This window comes from Aulostomus chinensis, chromosome 1 (assembly GCF_037954235.1).
Source record: "Aulostomus chinensis isolate RoL2024-O1b breed Wild chromosome 1, RoL_Achi_v1.0, whole genome shotgun sequence".
NCBI lineage: Eukaryota > Metazoa > Chordata > Actinopteri > Syngnathiformes > Aulostomidae > Aulostomus > Aulostomus chinensis.
Genome location: NC_141320.1, coordinates 4,499,539 through 4,512,664, shown reverse-complemented (window position 1 = coordinate 4,512,664; position 13,126 = coordinate 4,499,539). Strand labels below are relative to the sequence as shown.

Genomic DNA, 13,126 nt, shown 5'->3' with positions numbered 1-13,126 from the left:
TAGAGGAGGATGCCGGAGATCCAGCGGAGGTTCCTGGGGTCAGACCAGAGTCCACGAACCATTGCAGATAATCAGTATAGAAATGAAAATTTATCTGCTATGTTGAATCACAAAAAAATCTTATGAAGTCAACTTTTGCTTCCATCAGTTCACTTTCAATTCCACCCCTTTGTATCAGAAAAAAACCTCATTATATTTAATAATCAGGCTATTTTTTGTTCTTTTCATTTAGCAGAGGATGGTTTTGATCCATAAACCTCTGGGTTATGGGCCCAGCACGCTTCCTCTGCTCTACCATTTGTTGAACAGGCCTTGATTTAGGAGAGCAGGATTGTGACAAGAACAGGATTTTGAGTTTCAAATGTTTCCCAGTTTGGCTCTGCAGCAGGAGGTCTTGTAGAAACAGAGACTGACCTGACACCAGCTCCCTCTGGAACAATGGTTCATTCATTCATCGGTGCCAGGAGGCCTAAAAACACACAAAACACCAATTCAATCCAGGACCTTGGATCCTAAAATGAAACTCCATCCCACGGTGGCTCTGCTGGGGCTCCCACAGGTGAGTGAGGCTGAGCTCCAGTCTGCTCTGAGGAGGCAGCAGACATCTGCACCACTCAGAGGTTTGGTTGGTGGCTTTGACAAAATCCCAACAAACTAAAATCCTGTTGAAGCAGGAAGTTCTAGTTGAACTCTCATCCACGTCACATGACCAAGAAAACCTCCTCTTTCATTCAGACCAGAACAGACAAACATAGAAACATTGTTTCAGCTTCTGATCAAACAATAACATGTTCTTGTTTGTTTGCCATGTTCTATTAATCAGACTGATGATCTCTGGATGTTCTAGGAGGTGGGTATGTTTCTGATGAAGCCTGTTTGGTCTGGGGGGGTTAAGATGGTGGGGCTGTTTCAGTTCTAGTGCTGAAGGCTTTCACCATGACAGTCAGACTCTCCTCTGTCCTTCATGGTCCCTCAAATGTGCAGTGTGGACCTCACACACTGAATTTAGCCTGAAAACTCTTCATGAAAAGCAGGTGCCTCAGAGTCTCTGTGGCGCAATCGGTCAGCGTGCTCGGCTGTTAACCGAGAGGCTGGTGGTTCGAGCCCACCCAGGGACGATGAACAGGCTCTACTGGTGCTTAGGAGTCGCTGTGTTAATGATCTGAATGTGGACGGACAGATTGACCCTCCACAGCAGACACATGTGACAGATCTCTGGATGAGACACTTCAGTGTTAAATTTAGTCGTCGTGTGTCATGCAGTGTTGAGGAGACCTGCTGGCTGTGGGTAAAGTGGGGGCTCAGAGTTTGTGGAGTCGGCTCTGGAATGAATGGGGTCACTGTTTGGTTCTCAGATGCTCCAGCTCAGGTTAGCGAGGTGGTGGAGAAACCAGTGAGAGCTCTGCCAGCTGGAGCCTCTTGGGTCCCAGGAGGCTTCACTCCTGGAGGTGGAAATGATGAGGAGTTTTAAAATCTGCTCCTCTTTCACGCTGACTTGTTTTCTTGGGTTCCCTCTTTCATTCATGTGTGATTTTAGTCTCAGCTCTCTAAACCTGAACGGAGCCAGAACCCATTTTAAAAGAGCTGCTCTTTTAAACTCCTGGAGATCAAGAGGATCCCTGCCATGTTTGTCCAGGAGACCCACAACACAACAGTCAGTGAATGGGGATGCAGGCAGACTTTTAATGGGGGTCATTTGAAGTCCCAAGTCCAGTTGGAGCAGAGGGTGGAGTTTGATTCTCCAGGAGGTTTTTGTTGTTGTTTTTTTTACCAGTTTCTTTTGGTTTGGAAGGAAATCATTCCAGGTGTTTGAAAGACGGTGACAGCAGCTTTGGAAAATGTTCAACTGGTGTTTTTAAATGTCTTTGCACCAACAAATGGTGGACAGGACAGCTTTTGAGACATTTTAATGCCACCGTTCAACAGTGAATCTGCTGGTTTCCTGTTTTTAGGAGCTGATGGGAGCTGCACCGAGAAGCTCTTTGAGACAGGAACCGGGTTTGAGTGATCACTCTTCAGTCTCCTGTTCTGTTTTATTAAAATATTCATTTAAAAGCTCCTGAGAGAGAGAGGGGGGGGGGACAGAGAGGGGGGGGGGGGAGGGGGGGAGACAGAGAGAGAGAGGGAGAGAGGGGGGAGACAGAGAGAGAGAGGGAGAGGGGGGAGACAGAGAGAGAGGGGGGTAGACAGAGAGAGAGAGGGAGAGAGGGGGGAGACAGAGAGAGAGAGGGAGGAGACAGAGAGGATCAAACTGATCTCAAACTTGACTTCAAAATTCTCTGATTATAATCATTTGTACTCCTTGATAGATTCATCACTACAGTGTCATTGAGGGTCCATTACTATTGCAGTATATTAAAGAATATAAGAACGAGGTTACCATTCATGGAAATATAATATTTAATGTATTGCAGTATATTTTCAAAGATATAACACTTTAATTTTTTTAATAAGAGAGACTTTAATGTGAGACTTTAATGTCTGTCTTTGATCTCTAACTCTGACTCTGATGTCATTGGTGGTGACTGAATTCTACCACCTGACAGACTGGGAAGGCTCCTATTGGTGATGTCATCATAAATATATGAAGGTCTTGTTTCAATGGTATAACATTAAAGCTCATCTTAGTAAAACAATCAAGTTACCTGAACTAAGTTCTTTAAAAAAAAAGACTGTCACTGACTTAAATGAATCAAATCTACTTCAAAGTTCCTTCTGTGGTCATAAGTCAGCCATTTTAAGTGTACTTGTAGTTCCAGAACATTCCAAGAGGAGATGATATGAATCATTTTGTTAGATGAACTCTGTTCCTCTGCTTTGATGTTGGTGGACTGAGGGGAGTTTGCCTGAACCTGCTTGGACCTGCTGGCTCCTGCTCAGTCCCTCACTCAGCCTCACTCAGCCTCAGCAGCACCGCTCCACTGAGGCCTGATTCAGGTTCCTAGCAACCAAATAGGAGGAGAGCTGAACCTTCTTGCTGGGAGGCCACAGTGCTGACCACTGCACCATTGTGTCCCCTGAAAATGCCACCACCTTGTTGGGATTTTCTGTAACAGCAAGTACACATGAACATAGCAGCTTCTTCACAGGGCTGGTGGCGCAATGGATAACGCGTCTGACTACGGATCAGAAGATTCTAGGTTCAACTCCTGGCCAGCTCGCTTTAAACTTTATACTGAGAAGATGAAGTGAGAACCAGTGATCAAAGTCACTGAAGTCCTCCCAGGTTTCCTCCTTGTCTGCTGGAAACATGAACACATGAATGATCCTGCTGCCTCTCATGTTAAGCTGCACTTGACAGTGACAGCAGGAGAACAAAAATCCCAGTGTGTCATCAACATTTCCTGTCAATCAATGATAGAAGCTGTTGAATTTCTGGATCAGAACAAGGAGAAAGGAGCCCCAATGAAAGAGTGATGGTTCTTGATTCTGATTTTGTTCTTCACTCCTACACCAGAGAGTGAAAGTGTGGGCTGGCTGGGAGCAACTGCCTGCTTCAGAGTGCGAGGAGCCTCAGGACTTTCCAGTGAGAGCTGCAAACTTCCACCAGCGCCCAGTGCCAGCAAGTCTTCATGATGGAGCTGAGAAGAACACAACAACACCAGAGCACTGGAGAGGAGCACAACACTTCTTTGCTTCCTGGCCACTCTCATGTCTGTCTGTCCATCTGGAGCTGGGGGGAGGAGCTTCACATGTTTGTTTGTTTTTTTAAAAAGGGAATGACATCACTTCCTCTTTATGTTAGAATATGAACTACTAAAAATGTTCATCCACAGTTTTAAGTTAGAATTAAACTGAAAATACAAAACTCTCCCCTCTTCAATCCTGTCACTCAGTGTTGTAAACTGTTTCAAACAAATTCTACTGTTCAACAGTTCAAGTGTTTCTAATGAAGCTGAATGTGCTCTCTTCTACTTTCCTCAATTGGGTTTCTTTCATGTCCTCCTGAGATCAAAGAAAGAATTCTAGCTACTGTCAAAGCCCTGATGACATCATCAGGAATTCTGACTTTGATCTGGAGACTCTTGCTTTAATCTGAATTTGACCTGACTAATGTTTTAGTTTAGGTTGCATGATACCGACCACCTCATTTCTCCTGATGGACTGGTGACCTGTCCAGGGTGAACCCTGCCTCTTGAACAATGTCACCTGGGATCGCCCCCCCCCCCCCCCCCCCCCCTCCGTGACCCTTAAAGGATAAGAACAGAAAGTGGATGGAGGGATGGACTCAACACTGAAATCAGCTGATCTGATCCACATTCTAATGTTTCCTGTCCCTCTTTAGGAGTCAATGAGAATAGTAGTGTATATAATAATGTATATCCAACCTTGTAGTATCTTTCCAAAGCTTTTAGTATTTCTTCTTGTTTCTACTTGTAGTTTTAGTGTCTGGATCTTTTCTTTTGATATCCTGCTGTCTGCTCTTTGCTTTTGGAGCTTCCTTCAACAACTACCAGGCCTCCTGGGTACTGTAGGAAACATGGTCAAGTTCTTCTGACTTCTCCAGGAACGTCCTGCTCACATTGGTCTGTCTTCATTTTGACTCCTCCCACTGCTACAATGACCAGCCTTTATACTCTTGGTGACTGGGGCCCTGGTTGCTGCAGGCCTCAACACCAGCCTGTGGTTGAGAGCAGGGCAGAACAGAACTGACAGTATCTCCCATGCAGGACCTGGGTCAGCGCCTGGTGCCAGCTTGGGCACCGCTTTAACCTGGACCCCTAGAAGATCTTCTCCAGGAACTCGCCTTTTTCAATCGAAACAGCGTGAAACTTCAAGTAAAGAATTAAAATTATTTAATTCACAATGAAGCCTCTGTCATAAAACAAAATGAACAACTGACTACCTCCCCATGACTTCACACTGATACACAGGAGGTAACCTGGTAGTCAGAGCAGCGATGCTCAGGTCTGTGGACTCAGAGGAGGGTTCTTCTTTTGGTCACAGGTTTGAAGTGGAAGAGAGAGGAGAGACTGTGAGAGACCTGCCACACCTCTCCAGTGACCTGAGACATGATGGCAGTGGTGGGATTTGAACCCATGCCTCTTCAGAGACTGGAACCTTAATCCAGCACCTTAGACCGCTCGGCCACACTACCTCACTGCGCTGTTCTGTGAGTTGGTCTGCTAAAGGCATGTTGAACAGGAAGTAACATAATGATATCAAACTTATTCTGAAGGGGGACCCCTTTCCTCCCACGGTCACAGGAAGTGACGACAGCGCCGCTAGAGGCAGGAAAGAAATGGTAAAAGGACTCAGTTTGTACAGAGCCTTTCTACCTCAGCAGCACTCAAGGAGCTGAACAATGTCCTCTCATTCACACACACTCACACACTGATGCTGAAGGCTGCCATGCAAGGAGCCAACCTACTCATCAGAAGTATTTAGGGGTTCAGTGTCTTACTCAAGGACACTTTGACATGGTCACTGGAGAAAGTGAGGATCAAACCAGCCACCCTTTGGTTGCCAGACGGCCACGCTACTCCTGAGTCATGTGACCTGGATAAGATGGTGAACTACAGCTGATCGCCATGCTAGCAAACCCCTTTTGTTTGGTTTGCTTGTTGTTTAGTGACTGTGGATGAGTACACAGGAGAAGTTGAGCATAAATTTGTGTTCCCTGTTCACTTGAATATATGCAGGAGTGTGAGGTGGAAATAACACTTGGAGGAGAATGAGAGTTCAGTCTCAGCGCTATGACCTGTGCTGACACTAAAACATGTCAGCCCACAGAACAAAGATGGCAGTCCTCTGGGAAAGCAGGTACACCACACATACATGAAGAAACCCTACAGGAAACAAATATGTTGCCAGAGACTTTTACTCTGTTTTTGTTGTTTACCAAAGAACAGGATTGGAGGGAGACAGATGGTCGCTGTTTGGGTTTTTGGAAAACAAGGAGGCTGTGGGTTCAAGCTGGATTCTCAGAGACTATTTCCCCAACCTCTACATTGGCATCTACACTGTCATCCAGTCACGTGACTGAAGTCATCCAGTCACGTGACTGAAGTCATCCAGTCACGTGACTGAAGTCATCCAGTCACGTGAATGAAGTCATCCAGTCACGTGACTGAAGTCATCCAGTCACGTGACTGAAGCCATCCGTTCATGTCAGTGATGTCACTTGGCAGGACTGTCATTGCCATCACATTATAGAAAAGAATCCAGACTCCACCTGTGGCTCCATGATAACTGATGGACCTCTGGTTGGAGGCTGGACGATGATGTTTGGACTGGAAGGAAAACTCCTTGTCCAAATTCCATTGTGTTCAAGTTTAAAGTCCCACAATAAGAAGTAGCTGAATCTGACAGGTGGAGGTTTGGAACTACAAGATGGTGATGTTTTCTTGACTTGATGCTCTGACTGTCAGGGTGGATGACAGCTTCTTCTGCTGCTGCATCTGAGTGGCTATGATTGGAGGTTTTACCTCCCAAGGTTGTCTGGTTCCAGGGGAAATTCTAAAATTCCAGTCCCCAACCTTGGCTGTTCTGAAACTCTTCTCCTGAATCACTCCTGAGCTGCAGCAAGAACAAATACCAGTGCCAACCAGATCAACTTCATGGCTGCTAACAGAACTTAGACACTTGATTTCCATCAATCTGGTCCCGGCTTGGGCGCAGTACCTTTCTGTGTGAGTCTCCATGTTCTCCCTGTTCCTGTGTGGGTTCTCTCTGGTACTCCAGCTTCCTCCCACCGTCCGAAGACATGCAATTTGGGGACGAGGCTGATTGATACTCTAAATTGACCGTAGGTATGAATGTGAGTGTGAATGGTTGTTCGTCTCTGTGTGTTGGCCCTGCGATGGACTGGCGACCTGTCCAGGTTGAACCCCACCTCTCGCCCGTAGATGCTGGGATAGGCTCCAGCCCCCCCGCGACCCTTACTAGTAAGGAATAAGTGGAAGACGATGACAACGATCACACAATGAAAGCTGCCACAGCTGGTTTAAGAGAGAGAACAAGCTAAGAGATCTGAAACCAGTAAAATATGCTTTTCTGTGTGCAAACTAGTGAGGGGCATGGAAGGATATTTTACCACCAATACAGAACCCAGACTTTAGTCATGTGATGAGATGGTGACTCTGATTATGAAGCTCATGGACAAAATGTGACTTGAAAGAAAATACATTAAAAAATACTAACTAAACTAAATAAATAAATAAAGAAGCAGCACAAACAACGTTTTCTTCTGCACAAATTTACTGGTATTAGACTGTATTTTTGGTCAATGAGTAGATGAAAGAGTGTCACATATATATTATATACATGTGATACATGCACGTGGCTTTGGACAAAAGCTCAGTGAAACTGTAGGATTGTAGAATTATTTAAACGTTCCAAGTGGACTATTTCAGGTTTCGAGAAGACACTTCAGCTCTCATCCAAGAGGTGTCTTCAGTTTTCTTCACTGATGGGAGAATTTGTGGCTCTAAGGGGGCGGGACCTTCTCCAGAGGTGATTGACACATGCGAGCTCTGGGTGTCAGAGTTGTTTTGGTCAGGATGTGAAAGGGAAGTTGACTCAACTGGTATCTGTGTCAGTGAAAAGCCTCACAGTCATTCCGTAATCTAGGAGCAGAAACCAAAGTCTCCTACGACGAGGATGGGATTGGAACCCACGCCTGCAGAGCTCAATGGATCAGCAGTCCATCACCTTAACCACTCGGCCACCTCGTCTCCTGACCACCATGATGTGCTGCTTTCTCTGAGCCTTTTAAACAGCTGAACTCTTTGGAGCCCATTTGTCAGAAATGGACCCAGCAGGAGCCACTGAACACAACTCTGACATCATCAGGCTTCTTCCCAGCAGCTTGGTGCTCCAGAAGGAAGAATCCAGACCATCGCTACATCATCAGAGTGAACACCAGCTGATGTTGACCAGTTTAACAAGCCTTTGACTGCTAAATGACATCCAAGCTCAGATTCTCTTGTCCTGGTAGAACAAGTCAATGTTGAAGAAGACGAGAGCACCAGTCTCTTTCATCAAGGAAACAAGCCTCCTATCACTGTCCTATGCAGATTTTCTTTAAAAAAAGTGAGACAACCTCAAGATTTTCTGTTTCCTCTTGTTGGATTTTGCCACAGAGAATCAGAGACAATCAAAACTTGTTGGACTTTAACGTTGGAGGACTGAACAAGTCATGACATCATCAGTTTTACCTTCACAGGTGCTTCATTTACTTTACTTTCAATTTTACAGAGGTAGAAGCTGAAATCAAAGCTGTCTGTCCAAAGAAGTGAAAGCTTCCCAGGTTGTGATGTTCTTGTCTACAGACTCTGTCTTGTATGGAGCTTCAGTCTTTAATGAAAAGACTCCTCCATTAATAACATCGCTGTGCCTCTGCAGTGAATCAGTCACTCCATCCATTTTCTGTACCACTGATTTGTTAAAGGTTATGGGGGGGGGGGGTGACATTTGGTGAGAGCAGGGTTCACTCTGAACAGGTCACCAGTCCTCAGGTCCACTGAACAGGTCCCCCATGTGGGATGATGGCGTTGAAGGCAGAGGAGAAGTCCAGGAAGAGAAGGTGGACATAGGAGTTCCTGCTCTCCAGATGGGTGAGGGCTGTGTGGACCACTGGTGAAATGGCGTCATCAGTGGAGCGGTGTTGCCTGTAGGCATACTGGTGGGGGTCCACAGAGACGTCGATGGAGGTCTCTATGTGGGCCTTGACCAGCCTCTCAAAGTACTTCATGACTACTGGGGTGAGTGCAATGGGTCGGTAGTCATTTAGGCCTGTCACTCTGGAGCACTTGGGGACAGGGACAATAGTGGCAGTCTTTAGGCAGGTGGGGACAGATGGCAGCGCCAGTGAGGTGTTGAAGATGTCCACCAGCACCTCGGACAGCTGTTGTGCACAGTCCTTCAGTCCTCACCCTGGGATGTTGTCTGGCAAGGCAAGGCAAGGCAATTTTCTTTGTAGAGCCCGTTTTCACCAACAGTTTGTCTCAAAGGGCTTCACATGGCATCATAACAACATCCTCTGCCCTTAGACCCTCACATCAACTGAGGAAAAACTCCATAGAAACCCTTTTAACAGGGAAAAATCTGAGAAACCTCAGGGTGAGCAACAGAGGAGGATCCCTCACCCAGGACGGACAGACGTGCAGGAGATGTTGTTACAGACAAGAAAACAGTTTACAATACAAAATGTGAGAAACATGGAAATGTTAATGACAGTTGAAGAAGGAAGCTTCTGGTAGGGGAGGCAGGGAGAGTAAGCCAGCTTGATGGGGGACTGGATGGTAGACTGGATGGTAGACTGGTTCATGGAAGGGGAGGCAGGGAGAGCAAGCCAGCTTGATGGGGGACTGGATGGCAGACTGGTTCATGGAAGGGGAGCGATGGCCAGTGTGACAGTAGGGAATAAGAGGGGGGGGGGGGCGATGCAGGCGGCGGTTGGGGCTCTGGTGGATCTGTGGAAACACAGAGAGACTGCGAGACACCAAGGCCAAACTACAAAGTGCAACAAGTCGTGGTAGTGACAGTTCCAAAAATGTGCAGGGAGGAGAGGAGGAGAGAGGGGGAGAGGAGAGGAGAGGAGAGGAGGGGAGGGGAGAGGAGAGGAGAGGAGGGCTCCATGTAACCTGATGTGTCCCCCAGCAGTCTAAGCCTGTAGCAGCATAGCTATCAATGGTTCAGAGCTACCTGAACCAGTCCTAACTGAAGGCTCTGTCATAGAGGAAAGTCTTAAGCCTGGACTTAAACGTAGTTAAAGTGTCTGCCTCTCTGACCCATGGAGAGATGCTGGTTCCACAGTAAAGGAGCCCGGTAACTAAAGGCTCTACCTCCCAGTCTGTTTTTATTGATACTGGGAATCACTAAAAGACCTGCATTCTGGGAGCGGAGTGCTCTGGTGGGACAGTAGGGACTAATGAGCTCTTTCAAATAGGATGGAGCTTTATCATTGAGAGCCTTAGAAGTTAGCAGAAGGACTTTGAAGTGGATTCTAGATCCTACTGGAAGCCAGTGGAGAGAAGCTAAAGTGGAGAGATGTGTTCTCTCTTCTTAACTCCAGTCAAAACCCTCGCTGCAGCGTTCTGGACCAGCTGGAGACTCTTTAGAGAGTATTTAGGACATCCTGACAAGAGAGAGTTGCAGTAGTCTGGGCCTGCAGCTTTGCGAGGGTTGATTCCCTGAAAGGTCTTCTTCATGTCTGCTGTGGTCACACTGAGGGGCGTGTCGTCAGGTGGTGGTGTGAGTCTGGTGCTGGGGGGGGGGGGGTGTCAGGGTCCTCGAAGCGGAGAAGAAACTCATTGAAGGAGTGAGGCGCTGGACCTGCTCTACTTGTGAAGTGTCATGAGATAACATTTGTTGTGATTTGGCGCTTTACAAATAAAACTTACGACTTAAATGGAAACTGTCTGGGGGGGGGGGGGTGTAGCCTCCATCAGGGATGTGTTTGATGTCTGAATTCTGTCTTTGATGTCTGAATTCTGTTCATTGATCTCCTGCTTCAGTCTTTGATCTCTGACTGATCCTAAACTCATCAAAGGATCACATCACCTTCACAATCTGGAAAGAACCTGGGTGTCATTTTGGACTCTGAGCTGAATTTCATTCCACACGTCAAGAACATAACTAAGAGAGGTTTTTATCATCTTAAGAACAGAGCCAGAGTCGCCCGTTCCTCTCAGGCCAACACGGAGGTGCTGATGCATGCTTTTATTTCCAGTCGTTCAGATTCTTGTGGTACCCTGCTGCTCTCTGGTCTCCCCAAAACAACCATCTACAATCTACAATGACTCCAGAATTCTGCAGCACGTGTGCTGACGAGGACCAGAGGGCGGGAGCTCATTACACCGGTTTTAAAGTCGCTGCATCGGCTCCCCGTGTGCTTCAGGATCAATTTTTAGGTTCTTTTAGTAGTTTTTAAGTGTCTTAATGGTCTTGGCCCACCTTATTTATCTGAACTGCTTTTATCATATCAACCTTCGCGGACCCTGAGGTCCTCTGGCACCGGCCTTTTTGTCGTTCCAAGAGTCAGAACTAAAACCCACGGGGAGGCTGCATCCAGCCATTATGGCCCAAAGTTCTGGAACAGCCTGCCAGAGAACATGAGGACCGCGAGACTGTTGATGTTTTTAAAAGGAGGCTCAAGACTCCCCTTTTTAGCTTAGCTTTTAACTGACTTAGTCTCTCTTGTCCTTTCATTTTATCACGATATCTTATTGTTACTTTAGTCTTTTAATTATGTTATTCTACTTTTTTATTAGCTCTTAAAACTTTTAGATTTTATTTATATTTTATGTCATTCTGATATTTTAATATCATTGTAATTTCTGTTCTTTCCTATTCTACCTTCTTTTAGTCTTTTAGTTTTTAGTCTTTTAGTTTTTAGCTCCAGTGTGTCCTGGTGGGGGCCCTCCACACTGGGAGGTGTGTCTGGTCCGCCCACAGGGGCGTCGTCCTTGGGATCGTCCAGGCCTGGAGAGCTGGGGGGCTCTGCATTATATGTGGAGTGTACCTGGTCTGTCCTGGTCGGGGGGTCTCGGTGGCGGCGCTCCCTGTGGTTGTGGGCTGTGGCACCTCCTGGTGAGGATGGCTCCCATAGGTGGTCTTTCCTCACTAGGATTTTCAGTGCCCTGCCATGTTCCTACTGACAGTCAGTGTGTGGTTGTGTGTATGCGTGTGTGTGTGTGGGGAGGGGGGGGTGGTGGTGTGTGCATGTATGTGGTCATGTGGGTTGGGAAGGCCGGGTTCTTAACATGTATTTAATGTATTGTTTTATATTTTATTAAACGTTTTCTCTTAGTTCTGTGAAGCACTTTGTGTTGCAGTCTCTGGATGAAAAGTGCTGTACAAATATAAATAAACTAAACTAAACTATTATTGCTGCTGTTGTTGGTTGTGTGTCTGTCTTCCATCCCCCTGTCCCTCTGTCTTTCTCTCTGCTTGTCTTTCACCCTCATCTTGTTCCCATCTTTTTGTCATTCTCTCCCTCCTTTCTCTCTGTCTTTTGTCTTTCCTTCTCTATATTTGTCTTCTGCTGTTTGTCCTGTCCTGCTCTCTTTCAACAACCAACCAGTCAAAGCAGACGTCCGGTTAAAAAAATATGATAAAAGAACTCTTGGTTTGATTTGGCTTGAGACATGAAGAAGATAGGATTGTTTTCCTTTCATTTTAGAAGCTTTTCCAGATTCATGAAAAGATCATCAATCAGTGCAGTATTTCAGACAGACTTCTGGTCCGTGAGGACGAGGAATCCAGCACAGATCCACAGAACTCCAACTGCCATCTTTGATGGTTCCTTTACAGTCTGTAGGGTGGAGAGATCCTCCTGAGTCTGGCTTGGAATGTTTGTCTGTGGATGTGTTGGCCCTGTGATGGACTGGTGACCTGTCCAGGGTGAACACGGCCTGTCGCCCAAAAGCTGCTGGGATAGGCTCCACCCCCTCATGACCCTGAACAGGATAAGCAGAAGACAATGGACAGAAGTCCTGACACATTGAACAGTTCTCCAGGACCATTTTTGATGAAGGTCTGGATCACACCAGCCTTTTTTGTTTGTCTTCTTCCAGTGTCCTCAACATTGTGTGAGCCAATAATTCCACATCTGTACCAGACACACCTCTGGTTGGTGGGTTGATGGATCTTTCTGTTCTAACAGTGTCTTTTATCTTGCTTTTATCTTTTCTTTGTATCTGCATTCTGTGGTGCACGGTGGCTCTGGAAGAGCGCTCGATCTAACTATTGTCACTGTACCCCCCCCCCCACAACGAAAATAAAAGATTCTGATTCCGATTCTGACACACACACACACACACACACACACACACACACACACCCACACACACACACACACGCGTGTATCAACATGATGTTCCGAATGTTTCACTGTCTGTGGTTGTCCAGCTCTCCTTGCCTCTTCACTGTCATTGTCAGAACTCGGAGCAGTCTTCCTCTCCAGGTGATGTCTCTGAGTGATGATGATTGCTGTCTGTTCAACCAGCTTCATTTGTTGATATCTGAGAAGGACTGAAGACAGCAAAGTGTGCTGATTGGCCAACAACCCCTCACAGGTCAAAGGTCACTGCTCTGAGGCGGACCAGTTTACTGTAACAGTGGTGGCACCATCCACTGCTGGCGCTCTCTTCAGTGCTTCTTGTTTCTGCCCTTTGTGTGT

The 13,126-nt window shown here is 46.5% G+C and overlaps 2 non-coding genes across 2 annotated transcripts; both read left to right on the top strand.

Moving 5' to 3' along the window:
- The first annotated feature begins 1,044 nt into the window (after positions 1–1,044).
- trnan-guu (transfer RNA asparagine (anticodon GUU)) lies at positions 1,045–1,118 on the top strand. Its single transcript has one exon. It is a non-coding gene; the product is annotated as a tRNA-Asn (tRNA).
- Positions 1,119–3,088: 1,970 nt separating this feature from the next.
- trnar-acg (transfer RNA arginine (anticodon ACG)) lies at positions 3,089–3,161 on the top strand. The gene has a single exon. It is a non-coding gene; the product is annotated as a tRNA-Arg (tRNA).
- The last annotated feature ends 9,965 nt before the right edge of the window (positions 3,162–13,126 follow it).